Raw genomic sequence first — 19,915 nt, 5'->3', positions numbered from 1 at the left:
AAAGCTGGCTTCCTGCCTGATAGGCTTCCAGCCTGTAAGATTGGGCTGTGTGGGGGTGGAAACTTCACTGATAGCAGTCTTGCAGTTAAATTCTGCCAGCCCTCCTTTTTCCCTGTTTCCCCTCCAACACACACAGACGTTCACAGAACTCACCTCCAGGCGACTTCTGAAAAACTTCTTTAAAAAGAAAGGTGTTTCTTCAGATTGATTCTTTATATTCCATATAGGATAGGCTGAGCTTCCTGACTGGGTGACTTGCATCAATGATGCTCTCTTATGAGAAATTTCTTGACATAGATTTTGCTAGGCATCCCTGATGTCCTTGTAGCTACCAAAACATACATACAAATGTGTTCCAGGTTCAGTCACCAGTTTGCTGATCTCAACTGGGGCAAACGGGGTATTGCAACTGGCTTCGGTGACCCTGAGGATAGGAAGGAGAAAATTAGATTGGGTCGCTGCTCTTTATCATTGTCCATTGACCCTCATCATCCACTGACCCTTGTTGGAATGTTTGTCTAGGTGGACATCAAAACAGAGTTACACTTATCCCTGACGTGTCCAGCATTCACGGCCAAAATTCACTCTCCCAAATCGTCACATGAAGAATGGACACTTGAGTGTGGTACCAGAGAGCATCACATAATCCCATTAGATCTGCATCTCAGCAAGAGATGGCACCTTCGAAGAGATATACTTCTTCATTCACATCCCTCACATTTTGTTGGACAAGGCAGGTTCAATGTTAGGGAGGATCATATGCCCTCTCTGATATAGATTATATTGTTGGCACATCACCAAAGATTATTTCAAGTGTATGGGGCATGTGCTGAAGAGATATAAAGAGAGCCTAAGACAGCTCAGCCTCCACAAGAGAGAAAATGGTTACAGGGGAGTCTTCTTGAAGTTCATGAAATATTAAATGCTTGGATAAGGTTAAAATAATACTGCTTAGTGGGAGCAGAAGTCACAAGTATAACTTAATAGAAAATAAATATAAATCTAATAAAAGGAACTTCTTCACACAAAAGGGAAAAGTTGGTGATAGTCCAGGAAAGAGAAACATCTACTGTAGGTGGTTAAAACATAGCCAGTTACCAGGCTTGGACAGATAAAGACTGGAAGGGTGAGCTTGGCTCTTGATTTTGTTTTTCTTATGACCTCTCACATGGCATACATCAATGGATTCATCAATGACAGACTGTTGTGTTATTCTAGCCATATTCAGGTTTTCCTGGGGATATTTTGGAAACATTATCAATTATTTTGGTTTCTGAAGTGAACATGAGAAATATTCACAATCCAGAAGAGAACCATAATGGTTCCAAAAAGACATGGTAAGTATATTCATCCACTGTGCCTTAACCTCTATCTGAAGGATGGAAAGATTATCTGTAGTGATCCTCAAGGTGGGATCAGCCTTCAAGAATTCAGTCAATCAAAATGAAACAATAGAGCCTAATATATTAAAGCTGAACAAAGCATGCTCCTTTCAGGAGTACTTCCTTGGCATTTTGATATCAAGCTTTGCAAAATGTTAGCTCTCTAACTTCAGCTGTTGGTCGTAGATTAGTTTCTGCGTCAAAAATCTTCTGTTTCTCTGCACCAGTTTTTACTGAGCACATCTAAGGCCACAAAGATCCAAATTGAATGTTCTATAATTCCTATGTCGAGATGCAATTTTGAATTGGAGGTTGCCATGAATATCAAATGCCATTGGCAGTTGGCTTCCAAGTCATTAGTACACTTGGCAATTACTTTTCTTGACCAATGGTCTTGGTTGATCCTTTGTTAATGCAAATTGCTGATGTTATGATATAGTCATTGATACATTATAATAGTTATTATGCACCAGGAATTGACTTGGTCTGCTGTTGCATTTGGCCTTGTTTTCATATTTCCTGGTGAAGTCTACAATTGTATCCAAATAAATCTGTTGCTGGGTACTCTGAGTGGTACTTCCATAGACAGGTCAGCTTCTGTTAGAAGATTGCCAATGTGAGACTGACCTCAATATCCAAGACAGAAAAGGGAAAAGAGGAAATGAAAACAGGAAAACCATGCTGATCAGCATTTAAAAAGAAAGATAGATTAATGTTTCCGATCTGACCTTTCATTGGAACTCCATGATATCAAAAATATGTTTTGCCCAGTTTTTTTTCAATTTTATCCCTTGTTCTACTCCATTCCCCTGTCTGCCATAAAAGTGGGAGAAGAAGTAAGATATTGGGTTCTTGTCCAATTACAAAGAATTGCCATACATCCAGGCTCTTTACCAAGTTGCTGATTTGTGGCTGCAGTCAGTCCACTAGAGAAAGCTGCATGTTACTCTCTACCAATTTAATAGCAAAGCCAATTAAGGAATGCATAACCTCTTTTATCACCAAACTCGAGAGGCACTGCCTGATTTAAGCAGAGTGCAGACTTTATACTGATTACCTGACTTCACATGGTGCCTTAACCACTCTTCTCCATGCAATTCCTACAAATCCACTTGATCAGCATCCCATCCATCACATTAAACATTCATGCTCTCCACAGCTGATGCATCATAGTTAGAGTGTGCACCAGCTATAGATGCACCACTGAAACTCGCTAAAGCTTCTTCAACAGTACTTCCCAAACTCACCATCTAGAAGGATAAAACACCATTGCTTCTGCGTTCCCCTCCGAGCCGCACACCATTTTGACTTGGAGATATATTCACCGTTCCTTCATCATTGATGGGTCAAAGTCCTAGAACTTCCTACCTAATAGCATTATAGGAGAACCTTCACCATATGGAATACAGTGATTCAAGAAGGAAGTTCACCATCTCCCTCTCATGGCCAAATAGCGATGAACAATAATTGCCAATGCCCACATCCTGACAATGAATATAAAAAAAGTGAACCCATTATACAGAACCATTTTTGATGCCTGAGAAACCATTGTTATGATTTGGGTGCTCCCAACTCTTTCATTCATATTAATGGCAAAAGGCCATTTCCTTAACCCTGAGTCTCCTACAACATCAAAGTTGTAACTTTATGCATGGCAAGAAAGGAATCATGTGCCGCAAGACTAACCTTTACTCTTGATCCAAATCTTTCACACCATTGACTATACATGTTGCCTACCCACTTGTCTTGCCCACAATGAAATATGGAAAACACCACACTGTTATGCCATTCAGGCAAACACTAATATTGAAGCTTACAAGAATTTGAATTGCACTGAAACAAAATAATACAGAAAATAATCAGCAATATTTGATTTGCACTCATAAGATCATAAATAGCACGAGTATGCCATTTGATCCATAGCCTGCTTCACTATTCAATATGATCATGATTAATCTGATTGTGGCCTCAATTCCACTTTCCTGTCTGCCACCCCATAACCCTTGACTCCTTTGTCAATCAAAATCCTGCCTAGCTCAGCCTTGAATATACTCAATGACTCAGCCTGCATTGCTCTCTGTGGAAGAGAATTCCAAAGACTAACGACCCCCTGAAAGAAGAAATTACTCAAATCTGTCTTATATGAGACACCTCTTATTTTTAAAGCCTGCTCCCTAGTTCTATGTTCCCCCCACGAGGGGAAACATCCTCTCAACATCTACCTTGTAAAGCTCTCTCAGAATCTTATATGTTTCAATGAGATCACCTCTCCTAAGCTTCAATGAGTATGGGCCCAACCTTTCCTCACCTTCCCTTCATCCCAGGAATCAGCCCTAGTGAACCTTTCCTGAACTGCTTCCAATGCAAGTACATCACTCCTTAAATAAGGAGGCCAAAACTGTACACAGTACTCTAGGTGTAATCTCACCAATGCCCTGTACAGTTGTGGTAAGACTTTCCTATTTTTATACTCCAACCCCTTATAATAAAGGCCAACATTCCATTTGCCTTCCTAATTATTTGCTGTACCTGCATGCTAACTTCTTGTGATTCAAAGACACCCAGAATCTTCTGTACTACAGCATTCCACAGTCTGTCTCCATTTAAATAATATTCTGCTTTTCTAATCTTCCTGCCAAAGTGGACAACCTCACAATTTCCCATATTATACTCCATCTGCCAAATTTTTGCCCACTCACTTAGCCTATCTATATCCCTTTGCAGACTCTGTATCCTTCTTACAACTTTCTTTCCTACCAACTTTCTTACCTATCATCAGCAAATTTGGCTACAATACAGTTAGTACCTTCATTCAAGTTATTAACATAGATTGTAAATATTTGAGCGCTGATCCCTGCAGCACTCCACTAGTTGATTGCCAACCTAAAAATGACCCTTTATCCTGACTCTGTTTCCTGTTAGTTAGCCAATCCTCTATCCATGCTAATATATCACCTCCAACATGAGCTCTTGGGCAGGAATCTTTTATGTGGCGCCTTAACAAATGCCGTTTGGAAATCTTAATACACTACATCTACTGGTTCCCCTTTATCACCCTGCTTGTTACGTCCTTAAAGAACTCTAATAAACTTATCAAACACAATTTCCATTTCACAAAACCATGTGACTCTGCCTGATTGTATTATGATTTTCTAAATGTCCTGTTACTACCTCCTTAATAATGGATTCTAACATTTTACCAATGATAGATATTAGACTAATTAGCCTATAGTTGCCTATTTTCTGTCCCTCCCTCTTGAATGGTGAAGTTACATTTTCAGTTTTCCAATCTTCTGGGACCTTTCCAGAACCTAGTGAATTTTGGAAGATTACAACTAATGCATCCACTATTGCTGCAGCTACTTTCTTTAAGACTCTATGATACAGGATGTCAGGTCCAGGGATCTAGCCAGCCTTTAGTCCCAATAGTTTTTCTGCTAGCTTTTCACTAGTGATTGTAAGTTCCTTCCTTTTGACCCTGCTTTTCTACTATTCTTCAGATGTTTTTGTGTCTTTTACTTTGAAGACAGATACAAAATACTTGTTTAATGTGTCTGCCATTTCCTTGTTTTCCATTATTAATTCCCCAGTTTCACCCTCCTAAGCTCAGTTTTGCTACTCTTTTTCTTTTTATATACTTGCAGAAGCTTTTATTATCTGTTATTATATATCTTGCAAGCTTTTTCTCATACTCTAATTTCTCCTTCTTTATTTTTACGTCATCCTTCGCTAGTTTCTAAAATGTTTTCAACCTTCTACCACATCTTTGTAGCATTGTACATCTCTTCTTTCAATTAGATACCACCCTTAACTTCCTTAATTGGCCACGGAAGTTGCAGCTTTCTTGTAGAGTCTTTCTTTCTCAATGGAATATATCTTTGTTGAACTATCTGCTTAAATGTCTGCTACTGCTCTACCTTTTAACCCATTTTCCTATTCCACTTTAGTGAACTCTGTCTTCATATTCTTGTAATTGTCTTTATTTAAGTTTAAGATATTAGTTTCAGACTCTGGTTTCTCACCTTCAAACTGAATGTGAAATTGTATCACGTTATCATCATTCTTACCTAGAGGATCCTTTACTGTGAGGTCATTTATTAATTCTGTCTCACTACACATTATGAGGTCTAAAATGGCCTGTTCCCTGGTTGGTTCCAGAATGTATTGTTGTAAGAAACTGTCCCAATACACTCTATGAATTCATCCTCCAGGCTCCGTTTGTCAATTTGATTTGTCCAATCTATATGAAGATTAAAATCTCCCACAATTATTGTAGTAGCTTTCCTATAAGCACCCAATATTTCTTGATTTACATTCCATCCTATAATGTAGCTACTATAGGTGGTGATGGGGTGGGGGTGGGGGTCTATAAACCACTCCCAGCAGTGACTTTCTTTTGCTATTTCTTATCTCCACCCAAACCGATTGTATATCTTGATCCTCCAAACCAAGGTCATTTCTCGCGATTGTACTGATCTCATCCTTTATTAAAAGAGCTACCCCACCTCCTTTTGCTTAATTCCTGTCCTTTGAAATGTCAAATACTCGAGTACTCAGGTCCCAGGCATGGTCACTTTACAACCATTTTGCCCTGTATATTAAACTGTCTGAAATAATAAAACGTCTAAAACCTGTGTCCTTTTCAGAATCTTTTGACTGAGTTTGATGAATGTTATATGAATATTTAAACCCTATGGAGCCCCTACTGCTAACATGCAGATAGGCAAGTCAGACTGCTGCCCTTGAGCATTTTTTAGTTTGGTCAGCTACCTTCCCTCGAATCTGCTACATCAGTAACCTTTTCCAGTGATGCTGAAAGGCCTTCAACGTGAAGTGTTAACTTTGTTTCTGTCTCCACAGATGCTCTCTGACTTGCTGAGTGTTTCCAGCAAATTCTGTTTTCATTCACCATTACTCTTTGCTTTCTGTCCCTTAGCCAATTTTGCATCCATGTTGGCACTGTTCCTTTAATCCATCGGCTTTAATTTTGCTGACAAGTCTATTATGGAGTACTTTGTTAAATGCTAATATTCAAATTAATAGCTATCTCCAGGAGTATTTGTATATTGTTTTACTTACCCTCCCTGTAAAGGCACAGAAAATATTTTAACAAGTTCTGTAACAGAAGTCCATTTACAATTCACAATATATTGGCTGAAGTAAAATTTCATATATTAATAAATATGTTAATTGACATTTTATGATAACTTTAATCACAGATGGTATAGATGAAAGTACACCAATATTTTGCTAACCAGTTTGCAGCTGGAGCCCTCTGCACTGTCATCGTCCTTTGTGGTAGATGTCTCTCTGGAGGAAGCCAGGACACAAGGAATCTGGCATTCTTCTGTGGAATTCATGGCACTGAAACAGGCTATGAGTAATTTGGCTGAACTTGAATTACTTTAAGGGGCAAGCACTTTGTAAAGTTATAAAAATGTAGACTGACATTGCAGCTGTGGTATACATTATCGAAAAGCTACCCGACACTAAATGCTTGATTGTTTGCCTCAGTACCATGCAAATATTACACAGACTTACATAAGATATACAACACAGAAACAGGCCATTTGGCCCAATCACTCCATATCAGTGTTTATGCTCCACTCGAGCGTCCTCCCATCTTTCCTCCTCTAAATCTATCATCATAACATCTATTCCCTCTTCCCTCATATGCTTGTCTAGATTTTCCTTAAACTATTCACTTTAACCACTCCCTGTGGTAGTGAGTTCCACATTCTCAACTCTTTGGGTAAAGAAGTTTCTGGATTCCCTATTGGATTTCTTGGTGACTATCTTATATTATGGCCTCTCATTATGCTCTTACTCAGAAGAGGAAACATTCTCTTTGTGTCCATGCTATCAAAATCTTTCATAATTTTAAAGACCACTATTAAGTTACTCCTTGCCTTTTTTTCAAGAAATATGATAATGCAAGTTGAATTCTATGAATTTGTCAGTTCACCAAACAGCAAAAGCAGGTGGTAGTTTCACAAATCGTATCTTCTCTCAAATGTGCTAATTGTTGTTTTTGAGAAATGGGGCTATTTGGAAATACCTTGGGCTATAGCCCATAACACAATTGCTGGGGTTCTGCTGAAAGTTAGTGCAGTGGCCCTGGACAACTAACCCATAATCAGTTGATAAAACATAGGGCAGGATATTGAGGTCGGCGAGCGGGAGGTGGGGCCCACTTGCTGACGCGTAAAATGACGTGGATGACATCAGGCAGAACTTCTGAGGTTACCCCGCGTCATTTCAATTTTCAGGTCGGTGGGGGTGCAACCAAATCAGCTGTGCGCCCACTGACCTGTCAACGGCCAATTGAGGCCATTTAAAAACTAATTGAACTAGTTAAAGGACCTGCCCATCCAACCTTAAGGTTGGTGGACAGGCTGGGAGCCTTGGCAGGCTTCAGAAAAAGCATGAAACTCATCCATGGGCAGGATGAGGTTTCATGTAGGTTTTTAAAAATTTAATAAAAGTTTAATTAAAAGTGATGGACATGTCCCAACTCATTTGACAGTGTCACATGAAGGGACATGTCAGGGAAATTTTATTTTTCTACATTTACCATTTTAAAATTTGGCACTGATCTCCCTGAGGCAGCACTTAGCCTCAGGGAGAGGAGTGCGCTCTTTCGTGCCTTAATTGGCCCACCCAAGTAAAATGGTGGCGCCCCCGATCGGGGGTGCCGATTGGCAGTGCACCTGCATGCGTCCGCTGCTGAATTTTCCCCCCAACAGGTGGAAAATTCTGCCCATACTATCCATCAGCAATGCCTATGAAAGTTTAAAATACCATGTAAAAGATATTTGACCCCACCTTTGTTTAGTGCATAAACAGCTTGCATTTTCAGGCTGTCTTTAACGAAGAAGATATTGCAAGGAAAGTTACAGAGGGTGGATAAAGATGACCAAATGAATGCTGGGTTATGTGACAGAGATTAGAAGGGATGCCAGATAGCTTGGCCAAAAGTATATATTTTGAGATTTTGAATGTTGGAGAGGCAAAGGTGTTTAGATAAAGAATGTGAGAGAGTATGGCAAAGGTGGCTAGAGATAATGTAATTAATGGTGGGACAAAGATAGAAGGATGCACAAAAGACCTGAAATGGGTAACAGAGGCGATCAATGGGGAGGTGGTGACATTGGTGACAATGGTGACGTTTCACACAAAATTAATCATATAGGATGAAAAACAAGAGAGACAGAATGGGTGCTAGCAGATCAATCACCTGTTAAACACCCAGCCCAATTTTCCTTCACATTGTCTTCAATGGAAAGGACTATTATATGGGTGTAAAATCAGTGGCTGTTTCACTACAACTCATTTTGCGCCCCTGCTGTAGTTGAATTTTATATCTGATTTGGAGTTTAGAAATTTGTGGACCATTTGATCCAAAAAAGGACAAGTTGCAGTAGTGTTGTCAGCCTCTCCCCATTGATCACCTCTGTTCTCCATTTCTGGTCTTTTGTGCATCCTCCTATCTTTGTCCCACCATTAATTACATTATCTCTAGCCATCTTTGCCATACTCTCTCAAATTCTTTATCTAAACACCTTTGCCTCTCCAACATTCGGTATCACTGAACCAGTAACCCAGAGGCCCAGCCTAATGCTCTGAGGGCGTGGTTCAAAATGCGCCCTGGCAACTGGTGCAATTTAAATTTAATTAATAAATCTGGAATATAGAGCTAGCCTCAGTAATAGTGACCATGACAACTATGATCAATTGTTGTAAAAACCCAACTGGCTTTTGGCTCACTAATGTCCTTTAGGGAAGGAAATCTGCCATCCTTACCTGGCCTGGCTTTCAGGTGATTCCAGAGCCAGAACGTTGTGGTTGACTCTCAACTGCTCTTAGTTCAAGAGAAATTGTGATGGGCAACAAATGCTGGCCTTGCTAGCAACATCCCATGAAAGAATAAAAAAAGACTGAATGAGGTTACAAAAATAAGGTATAGCAAAGCCATGAAGGCATTTGAAATTTAATGCATTGGAGTTCAGTGTAGGTTAGCAATGATGGTGGTGATGATCAGTTATGATGTAGTGTGGGGCAGGATACAGGTAACTAAATTTTGGCCGAGTTAGGGTTAATGAAGGCAAGCAGAATGACACTGATGAAATCAAGTCTAGAAGTGACAGCAGCATGAATAAGGATTTCAGTGGCACAGCAGCTGTGGTAGGAGCCTTGGCAAGATGCAGCCTTAGTGATGAAGCTTAGCACTGGTTGAACAGGATGGCAAGGTTTCATACTGTCTGATTTTGCTTAAACAAATGGTCGGGTAGGGATGGAGTTAATGTCAGAAGTGCTGAATTTATGGCAAGGATCATAAACAATAGCTTTGGTCTTCCCAAGGAAGCTGTGATCATCTATGGTAATGTCAAAACAAGTCAAAAACTAATGGTAGATCCTGGCAGGAGCTGGGAGGCGATAGTGAAGATAACGGGAAGAGAGGCCATTGCTGGAGTAACCATTTAATTTCTATTAGGTAAAAATGTATCAAAAGAGGATAGGACACTGATATACATGTAAACTGGCAATTCATAAATCCTAGTTTCATCCAGATGGATTTTACGGAATGTGGAACACAGATGAGAACAAAACAACTGAAACTTAGCAAAAGCTAAATTTTATATAAGTCTACCTGGAGATTGCCAGCAAGTCCGAAGAATTGACAATCTCCCTGGGCCAGTTAAATTTTAGCTTTCATCTGTCTTTCAATGTGACACTGAAATAAACATTAAAGCTGCTCAAATGTCAGGAGTAGCATTATTAAACTAACTGTAAAAAAAATGTAAACCACAATTTTATATTTTTTAGAACACCAGAGGCTACTCACAGTTTTGTATTCTGACTGTCCCCGAATTGCCTGTTTAAACACCCCCAGAGTAAACTCATTCCCCAGGTTAGAATGACTATTTAATTTCTTCACAAAAAGGTTGCAATAGTAAGCTTTTGCTTTATGTTCCCACTCACAACACTACTTATAAAATCACACAGGAACAATGCCAAACTATGAATCATGCTAAAGTTTAAGATACTAATCTTATATTGCAAATTCTGTCATAAATTAAATAAGTGTGTGAAACCCAGCATGGTGTGCACCATCTGGCACCTTGTAGACACTGAGTGCTTTGACTTTTTCTCTTCTCATCATTTTTTTCTCTTTCCTTGCCTCCATCACTAATTCCTCTCTGTCATCTATTTATTCAGTGCATGCTCCTGTGAGTTTTAGTCTCCTCAGAATGTATCCTGCAACACAAGCGCTGGATAAACAAGGTCTAAAATAAACTTCAATTAGACTATAGTATTGGCCACAGTGACCCAACATCACCTCAGCCCACATTTGTGTCCTAGCTGGATTTAGATGACAGGTGAATTCCAAACATCTTGTATTTGTCTGGAATACAGTTATAATATAAAATTCCACACTAAAAATGTCTGATTTATCAGTGAGAACTATAGTGATAATATAAAATATATAACTGATACTGTATAAATATGCTTACAGTACAACATAATCCATGTAGTCTGTTCAAGTAACACAGTGAAGGATTGAGGTGGGCAGCAACTTGGGGTAACTCTTTCAAGTACAAACCCATTTCCATCTGTTTCAGATAAAGTTACATAGTTTACCATTGTGAGATTTGAACTCTTGATCTTGGGGTTACAAACCCAGTACCATAACCACTTGGCCATTTAGGCCAAGCACAACTTGTGGTAGTTGCCATTTGTCAAATGTAAACCAGACGAGCAAAGTGTAATCATGGGTCCATTTCTCAGGTTTACTTGCTGCTAAGGAAAATTAATTGAGAACAGCACTAATCATTTCACGCTAAATTAATTAATCATATTGGACGAAAGACAAGAGAGACAGAATGGGCGCTAGCAGATTAATCACCTGTTAAACACCCTGCCCAATTTTGTATGGGTGTATAATCGGGGGCTATTTCACTACAACTCATTTTGCACCCCTGCTGAAGTTGAATTTTGTACTTGATTTGTAGTTTAGAAATTTGTGGACCATTTGGTCCAATAAAGGGCAAGTTACAGTAGTGCTGTCAGGAGGTATGCTGCAATTTCCAAGCACTGGCCCAGTCTTAAGGAGATTCATTGCAATGATGTAGAGACTATCACTTTCAGTGGGAGAGGAGAGTGGGCAAGAAGTAAGGCAAGTCAGCTTGATTCCTAGATAATATGGCTGGCAAAGCAAGATTGCAGCTAAATAAACTGTCTCTGTGGCACAGTTGCTAATAGATTGGCAAAGTTAAGGCTGTTTTCCTTAAAGAAAAGAAGGTTGAGAGGAGATTTGATAGAGGTATTCAAAATCACGAAAGGTCTGGACAGAGCAGACGGGGAGAACCTGTTCCCACTCATAGAAGGATTGAGAATGAGAGGGCACAGATTTAAGTAATTAGTAATAGAAGCAAAAGTGATATGGGAGGAACTTATTTATGCAGCGAGTGGTTAAGGTCTGGAATGCACTGCCTAGTAGTGTGGTGGAGGCAGGTTCAACTGAAGCATTAAAAAGGGAATTAGACTGTTATCTGAAAAGGAAGAATGTGCAGGATTACTGGGAGAAGGCAGGGGAATGAAACTAGGTGAGTTGCTCGTTCAGATGGCCGGTATTCCATTACTTCATTCCTCCCTATCTGTGTAATCCCCTCCAGCCCCACAATCCTCCAAGGTATCTGCACTTCTCCATTTCGGACATCTTGAGCATCCCTGATTTTAATTGCTCCACTATTGGCGCCCATGCCTTCAGCTGCCAAGGCCCTAAGATCTGGAATTCCCACCCTAAAAGTCTCCAGTTCTCTCTTTCCTCCTTTAAGAAACTGTTTAAAATCCAACGCTTTACCAAACTTTTGACCATCTGCTCTAATAGCTGCTTAACTGGTTCAGTGTCAGGTTTTGGTTCATAACATTCCTGGGAATCATCTTGGAACAATTTACTATGTTAAAGATACTATGTAAATACAAGTTGTTGTTAATATGGTGGTGGGTGTCTGCACTTGCTCATCAAAGAGAATATATCATAGCTTCAATTTTTAAAATTTAATTTGTAGCTTCAATTTAATTGGGTATCACTGGTTAGGCCAGAATTTAGTGCCCATTCCTAATTGCCCTTGAAAAGGGGGTGGTGAGCTGTCTTCATCCACTTCAGCCCATGTGGCAAAAGTATTCCCATGGTGCTGTTAGGGAGGGAGTCTCAGAATTTTGATCCAGTGATGATGAAGGAACAGCATCAGTTCCAAGATCGGATGGTTTGTGGCTTGGAGGGGAACTTGCAGGTGCTGGTATTCCAAGAGCACGCTGCCCTTGGTCTTCTAAGTGGAAGAGGTTGCAGATTTGGACGGTGTTGTCGAAAAAGCCTTGGCGAATTGTTGCAGTGCATCTTTTAGAGGGTACACACTGTTGCCACTGTGCGCCAGTAGTGGTTAGAGTGAATATTTGCAGTGGTGAATGACGAGCCAATCAAGCAGGCTGCTTTGTCCTGGATGGTGTCAAGCTCCTTCAGTGTTGTTGGAGCTGCACTCATCTAGAGAAGAGGACAGTATTTCATCACAATCCTGACTTGTGCCTTGTAGATGGTAGAAAGGCTTTTGGATGTCAGAAGATGAGCCACTTACCACTGAATACCCCATTTCTGGTCTACTCTCTGTGACAGTTCTAGACTCCCTCTTGTTGGAGACAGTCATTTCCTGCTACTTGTGTAGCACAAATGCTACTTGCCACTAATCAATCCAAGCTGATATGTTATACAGGGATAAAAACAAAAAAACTGCGGATGCTGGAAATCCAAAACAAAAACAAAAACAGAATTACCTGGAAAAACTCAGCAGGTCTGGCAGCATCGGCGGAGAAGAAAAGAGTTGACGTTTCGAGTCCTCATGACCCTTCGACAGAACTTGCGTTCGAGTCCAAGAAAGAGTTGAAATATAAGCTGGTTTAAGGTGTGTGTGTGGGGGGCGGAGAGAGAGAGAGAGAGAGAGGGGGGGGGGTGGTGTGGTTGTAGGGACAAACAAGCAGTGATAGAAGCAGATCATCAAAAGATGTCAACAACAATGGTACAAAAGAACACATAGGTGTTAAAGTTAAAGTTGGTGATATTATCTAAACGAATGTGCTAATTAAGAATGGATGGTAGGGCACTCAAAGTATAGCTCTAGTGGGGGTGTTTTTTTTTAAAAATAATGGAAATAGGTGGGAAAAGGAAAATCTTTATAATTTATTGGAAAAAAAAGGAAGGGGGAAACAGAAAGGGGGTGGGGATGGGGGAGGGAACTCACGACCTAAAGTTGTTGAATTCAATATTCAGTCCGGAAGGCTGTAAAGTGCCTAGTCGGAAGATGAGGTGTTGTTCCTCCAGAAGAATGACCCAAACCTCCCTGTCGCTTGCCATTTTAACACTCCACCCTGCTCTCTTGCCCACATGTCTGTCCTTGGCTTGCTGCATTGTTCCAGTGAAGCCCAACGCAAACTGGAGGAACAATACCTCATCTTCCGACTAGGCACTTTACAGCCTTCCGGACTGAATATTGAATTCAACAACTTTAGGTCGTGAGCTCCCACCCCCTTTCTGTTTCCCCCTTCCTTTTTTTTCCAATAAATTATAAAGATTTTCCTTTTCCCACCTATTTCCATTATTTTTTAAAAAAAAACACCCCCACTAGAGCTATACCTTGAGTGCCCTACCATCCATTCTTAATTAACACATTCGTTTAGATAATATCACCAACTTTAACTTTAAAACCTATGTGTTCTTTTGTACCATTGTTGTTGACATCTTTTGATGATCTGCTTCTATCACTGCTTGTTTGTCCCTACAACCACACCCCACCCCCACCTCTCTCTCTCTCTCCGCCCCCCACACACACACCTTAAACCAGCTTATATTTCAACTCTTTCTTGGACTCGAACTCAAGTTCTGTCGAAGGGTCATGAGGACTCGAAACGTCAACTCTTTTCTTCTCCACCGATGATGCCAGACCTGCTGAGTTTTTCCAGGTAATTCTGTTTTTGTTTTTGTTTTGGATTTCCAGCATCCGCAGTTTTTTTGTTTTTGTCTCTGTGTTTAATTGACTGCCACTGCTCTTCAAGAAATGCCTACCTCCTTGAAGAAGTTCTGTTCCTCTCTGCGACAAGATTTCCGTATCCCTCTTTTGCCCTGCTCACCTTGCTTTCCATTTCCCTCCTGGTGTTTGACAAGGTGTTTACTAAAACCCGCTTTCACAGCCACATCTCCTTTCTCAGTGACTGTCTCCATCTCCGACTTACCCCACGTGGATTTCAACTGAAATTCCACCCCTCATGTTTCGAACCCACCCAGGATTACAGGTATCTCCAGGACATAAAACATTTCTCGGACTGCTGTTCCCGTCACATTCTGAAATCCACACTCAGTGCCATGCGCCGCCATATGAACACACTCGACCTCTCCCTCCAGCAGCACCGCCGTACCCTTTTTCAAAGCTGCGCGTGCCCCCAGTTTCATTTTATCCTTCGGCTCATCCGACGCCTCAACAAGAAACTTTTTCTCTTTCTCTCAAGTGCTAAGGAACGCAAGCTCCAACAACTCATCGACACCAACACCCATCTAGGACCCTCCACCCCTGCCTGTCCCTCCGTCCCCACCCCATCTTCCAATCCCAACCCCAGCCGTTTATTCACTATACCCCCTGACCTTCCCCTCTCCGATGCTGAACGTTCAGTGCTCAGCAAAGGACTTAGTTTCATACCCTTACGCCCTCACCTCAATGAATTTCGGGCTTGGCATGATGCTGAACTCTTCTTCCGCTGTCTTCATCTCCGGGCTCACTTCTTCGGGCAGGAGTCCTCTCCCAGTTCAACGGATCCTTTTACCCATCTCCAATATTCTCCCTCCACCTGGACCCCTCCCTCTGGATTCTTACCTTCTCTTGATCTTTTCATTGAGAACTGTCGGCGCGACATTAGTCGTCTCAATTTCTCTGCTCCTCTCACCCATTCTAACCTGTCTCTCTCTGAACTTACTGCACTCCATTCTCTCAGGTCCAACCCTGACATTGTCATCAAACCCGCTGACAAGGGTGGTGCTGTTGTCTGGCGCACTGACCTCTACCTCGCGGAGGCTGAGCGTCAACTCACAGACACTTCCTCCTACCTCTCCTTGGACTATGACCCCACCACTGAACATCAAGCCATTGTTTCCAGGACTTTCACTGACCTCATCTCCTCTGGGGATCTCCCTCCCACAGCTTCCAACCTGATAGTCGCCCAACCTCAGACAGCCCGCTTCTATCTCCTACCCAAAATCCACAAACAGAACTGCCCCGGTAGACCGATCGTCTCAGCTTGCTCCTGCCCCACAGAACTCATTTCTCGTTATCTTGACTCCCTTCTCTCTCCCCTTGTCCAGTCCCTTCCCACCTACATCCGTGATTCCTCTGACACCTTACGTCACATCAACAATTTCCAGTTCCCTGGCTCCAACTGCTTCCTCTTCACCATGGACGTCCAATCCCTCTACACCTCCATCCCCCACCAGGATGGTCTGAGGGCCCTTAGCTTCTTCCTCGAACAGAGGCCCGAACAATCCCCATCCACCACTACTCTCCTCCGTCTGGCTGAACTTGTTCTCACACTGAACAATTTCTCCTTCAACTCCTCTCACTTCCTCCAAATAAAAGGTGTGGCTATGGGTACCCGCATGGGCCCCAGCTATGCCTGTCTCTTTATGGGGTATGTGGAACATTCCTTGTTCCAGTCCTACTCCGGCCCCCTTCCACAACTCTTTCTCCGGTACATCGATGATTACTTCAGTGCCGCTTCATGCTCTCATCGGGACTTGAAAAAATTTATTAATTTTGCTTCCGATCTCCACCCCTCCATCATTTTCACGTGGTCCATCTCTGACAATTCCCTTCCCTTCCTTGACCTCTCTGTCTCAATCTCTGGTGATAGACTGTCCACCAATATCCATTACAAACCCACCGACTCCCACAGCTATCTCGACTACAGCTCCTCAAACCCTGCTGCCTGTAAGGACTCCATCCCATTCTCTCAGTTCCTTCGCCTCCGTCGCATCTGTTCCGATGATGCTACCTTCAAAAGCAGTTCCTCTGACATGTCCTCCTTCTTCCTTAACCGAGGTTTTCCACCCACGGTTGTTGACAGGGCCCTCAACCGTGTCCGGATCATCCCCCGCGCATCCACCCTCACGCCTTCTCCTCCCTCCCAGAAACATGATAGGGTCCCCCTTGTCCTCACTTATCACCCCACCAGCCTCCGCATTCAAAGGATCATCCTCCGCCATTTCCGCCAACTCCAGCATGATGCCACCACCAAACACATCTTCCCTTCACCCCCCCCCCATCGGCATTCCGTAGGGATCGGTCCCTCTGGGACACCCTAGTCCACTCCTCCATCACCCCCTACTCCTCAATCCCCTCCTATGGCACCACCCCATGCCCACGCAAAAGATGCAATACCTGCCCCTTCACTTCCTCTCTCCTCACCGTCCAAGGACCCAAACACTCCTTTCAAGTGAAGCAGCATTTCACTTGCATTTCCCCCAACTTAGTCTACTGCATTCGTTGCTCCCAATGTGGTCTCCTCTACATTGGAGAGACCAAACGTAAACTGGGCGACCGCTTTGCAGTACACCTGCGGTCTGTCCGCAAGAATGACCCAAACCTCCCTGTCGCTTGCCATTTTAACACTCCACCCTGCTCTCTTGCCCACATGTTTGTCCTTGGCTTGCTGCATTGTTCCAGTGAAGCCCAACGCAAACTGGAGGAACAACACCCCATCTTCCGACTAGGCACTTTACAGCCTTCCGGACTGAATATTGAATTCAACAACTTTAGGTCGTGAGCTCCCTCCCCCATCCCCACCTCCTTTCTGTTTCCCCCTTCCTTTTTTTTCCAATAAATTATAAAGATTTTCCTTTTCCCACCTATTTCCATTATTTTTTAAAAAAAAATACCCCCACTAGAGCTATACCTTGAGTGCCCTACCATCCATTCTTAATTAGCACATTCGTTTAGATAATATCACCAACTTTAACTTTAACACCTATGTGTTCTTTTGTACCATTGTTGTTGACATCTTTTGATGATCTGCTTCTATCACTGCTTGTTTTTCCCTACAACCACACCACCCCCCCCCCACCTCTCTCTCTCTCTCTCCGCCCCCCCACACACACACCTTAAACCAGGTTATATTTCAACTCTTTCTTGGACTCGAACTCAAGTTCTGTCGAAGGGTCATGAGGACTCGAAACGTCAACTCTTTTCTTCTCCGCCGATGCTGCCAGACCTGCTGAGTTTTTCCAGGTAATTCTGTTTTTGTTTATGTTATACAGGTCTTCCTGCACGAAGAGTTGTGGATGGACCTGGACATATGCAATCATCAGCGAACATTTTCACTTCTGACATGATGGAGGTGATGTCATCGATGACACAGACGAAGATGATTGTGTGATGTGACAGGATTAATTAATGACCTTAGAGTGAAGGCACCCTTAGGTAGCAGTGACCATAGTATGATTGAATTTTAGGTTCAGTTTGAAAGGGAGAAGAGGGGGGTCTAAGACTTGTATTCTAAACTTAAATAAGGGCAACTATTTGGGCATGAAAGCTGAACTAGCTGAAGTGAACTGGGATACCAGGCTAGGAGATAGATTATTAGAGAAGTAGTGGCAGACATTTAAGGGGATATTTCAGAGTACTCAGAATAAGTATATTCCTACTATAAAGAAAAATTCTAAGGGAAGGACCAACCATACTAAAAAAATTGAGGAAAGCCTCAAACTTAACAAAAAAACATATAACTGCACAAAGATGAGTGGCATGTCAGGTGATTGGTCAGAATATAAAGAATGGCCGAGAATGACTAAAAGGTTAATCAGAAGATAGAAATTAGAGTATGAGAGGAAACTAGTTAGACATGTAAAAATGGATAGCAAGAGTTTCTACAGGCATTTAAAAAGGAAAAGAGTGAGTAAAGTGAGTGTTGGTCCTCTAGAGAGTGAAAGTGGGGAGTTAAAAGTAGATCATTAGGAAATGGCAGATGAAATGAACAAATATTTTGCTTCTGTATTTACTATAGAGGACACAAAAATCAGAAAGGGAAGTGGTACTGAGCTGCAGGCTGACAAGTCTCCGGGTTCTGATGGACTTCATCCTAGGGTCTTAAAAGAGGTGGCTAATGAGGTAGTAGATGCGCCAGTGTTAATTTTCCAAAATTTGCTAGATTCTGGAAAGGTTCCATCAGACTGGAAAGTAACAAATGTAACCCCTCTTTCAAGAAGGAAGGGAGGCAGAAAACAGGAAACTATAGTCTAGTTAGCTTGATGTCTGTCATGGGAAAGGTTTTGGATTGATCATTAAGGAGGTTATAGCTGGGCACTTAGAGAAACTCAAGGTAATTGGGAAGAGGCAGCATGGCCATGTGAAAGGAAAATCATGTTTAACCAATTTACTGGAGTTTTTTGAAGGAGTAACATGTTCTGTGGTTAAAGGGGAGCCTGTAGACCTGCTGTGCTTGGATTTCCAGAAGGCATTTGATAAGGTGCCACATGAAAGGTTATTGCGGAAAATAAAAAGTTCATGGTGTAGGAGGTAACATATTAGCTTGGATAGAAGATTGGCTGGCTGGCAGAAAACATAACTGCATAAATGGGTCTTTTTCTGATTGGCAGGATGTGATGAATGGAGTCCTGCAGGGGTCTGTGCTGGGGCCTAAACATTTTAAAATTTATATCAATAACATAGGTGAGGAGAGTGAAGGTATGGTAGCTAAATTTGCAGATGACACAAAGATAGGTAGGAAAGTATGTTGTGAAGAGGACATAAGGAGCTTGCAGACGGATGTAGATAGGTTGAGTGGGCAAAAGATCTGACAGATGGAGCATAATATAGGAAAATGTAAAGATGTTCACTTTGGCAGGAAGAATAAAAAAGCAGAATATCACTTAAATGGACAATGACTGCAGAATTCTGAATTGCAGAGAGATCTAGGTGTTCTAGTGCATGAGTGACAGAAAGTTAGTATGCAGGTACAGCAAGTAATTAAGGCTAATGGAATGCTGCCCTTTATTGCAAGAGGAATTGAACATAAAAGTAAGAATGTTATGCTTCAGTTATACAGGGCATTGGTGAGACTACACCTCAAATATTGTGTGCAGTTTTCATCTCCTTATTTAAGGATGGATGTAAAAGCGCTGAAGGTAGTTCAGAGGAGGTTTACTACATTGATACTTGGTATCAGCAGGTTGTCTTATGAGGAAAGGTTGGACACTCTGGGCTTCTTTCCACTGGAGTTTAGATGAGTGAGGGGTAGCTTGATTGAGGTATACAAGATCTTGAATGGTATTGACAAGGTGGATGTGGAAAGGATGTTTCCTCTTGTGGGTGAGTCCAGAACTAGGGGGTACTGTTTTAAAATTAGGGGTTGCCCTTTTAGGAGAATTTTTTTTCTCTGAGGGCTGTGCGACTTTGGAACTCTCTGCCTCTGAAGGTGGTGGAGGCGGGGTCATTGAATAT

General features: G+C 41.9%; 1 protein-coding gene across 2 annotated transcripts in view; it reads left to right on the top strand.

Moving 5' to 3' along the window:
* Nucleotides 1–17,738: 17,738 nt before the first annotated feature.
* Nucleotides 17,739–19,915, top strand: part of fbxo42 (F-box protein 42) — a 33,756-nt gene continuing 31,579 nt past the window's right edge. The window contains exon 1 of one of the 2 annotated variants that reach the window (XM_041205841.1): nucleotides 17,739–17,813. The gene's annotated coding sequence lies outside the window, so the exon portion shown is untranslated. The other variant, XM_041205840.1, reaches the window with a different exon arrangement.

The sequence above is a fragment of the Carcharodon carcharias genome, chromosome 15, assembly GCF_017639515.1.
Source record: "Carcharodon carcharias isolate sCarCar2 chromosome 15, sCarCar2.pri, whole genome shotgun sequence".
Lineage (NCBI taxonomy): Eukaryota > Metazoa > Chordata > Chondrichthyes > Lamniformes > Lamnidae > Carcharodon > Carcharodon carcharias.
This window is presented reverse-complemented; position numbering and strand designations above follow the sequence as displayed.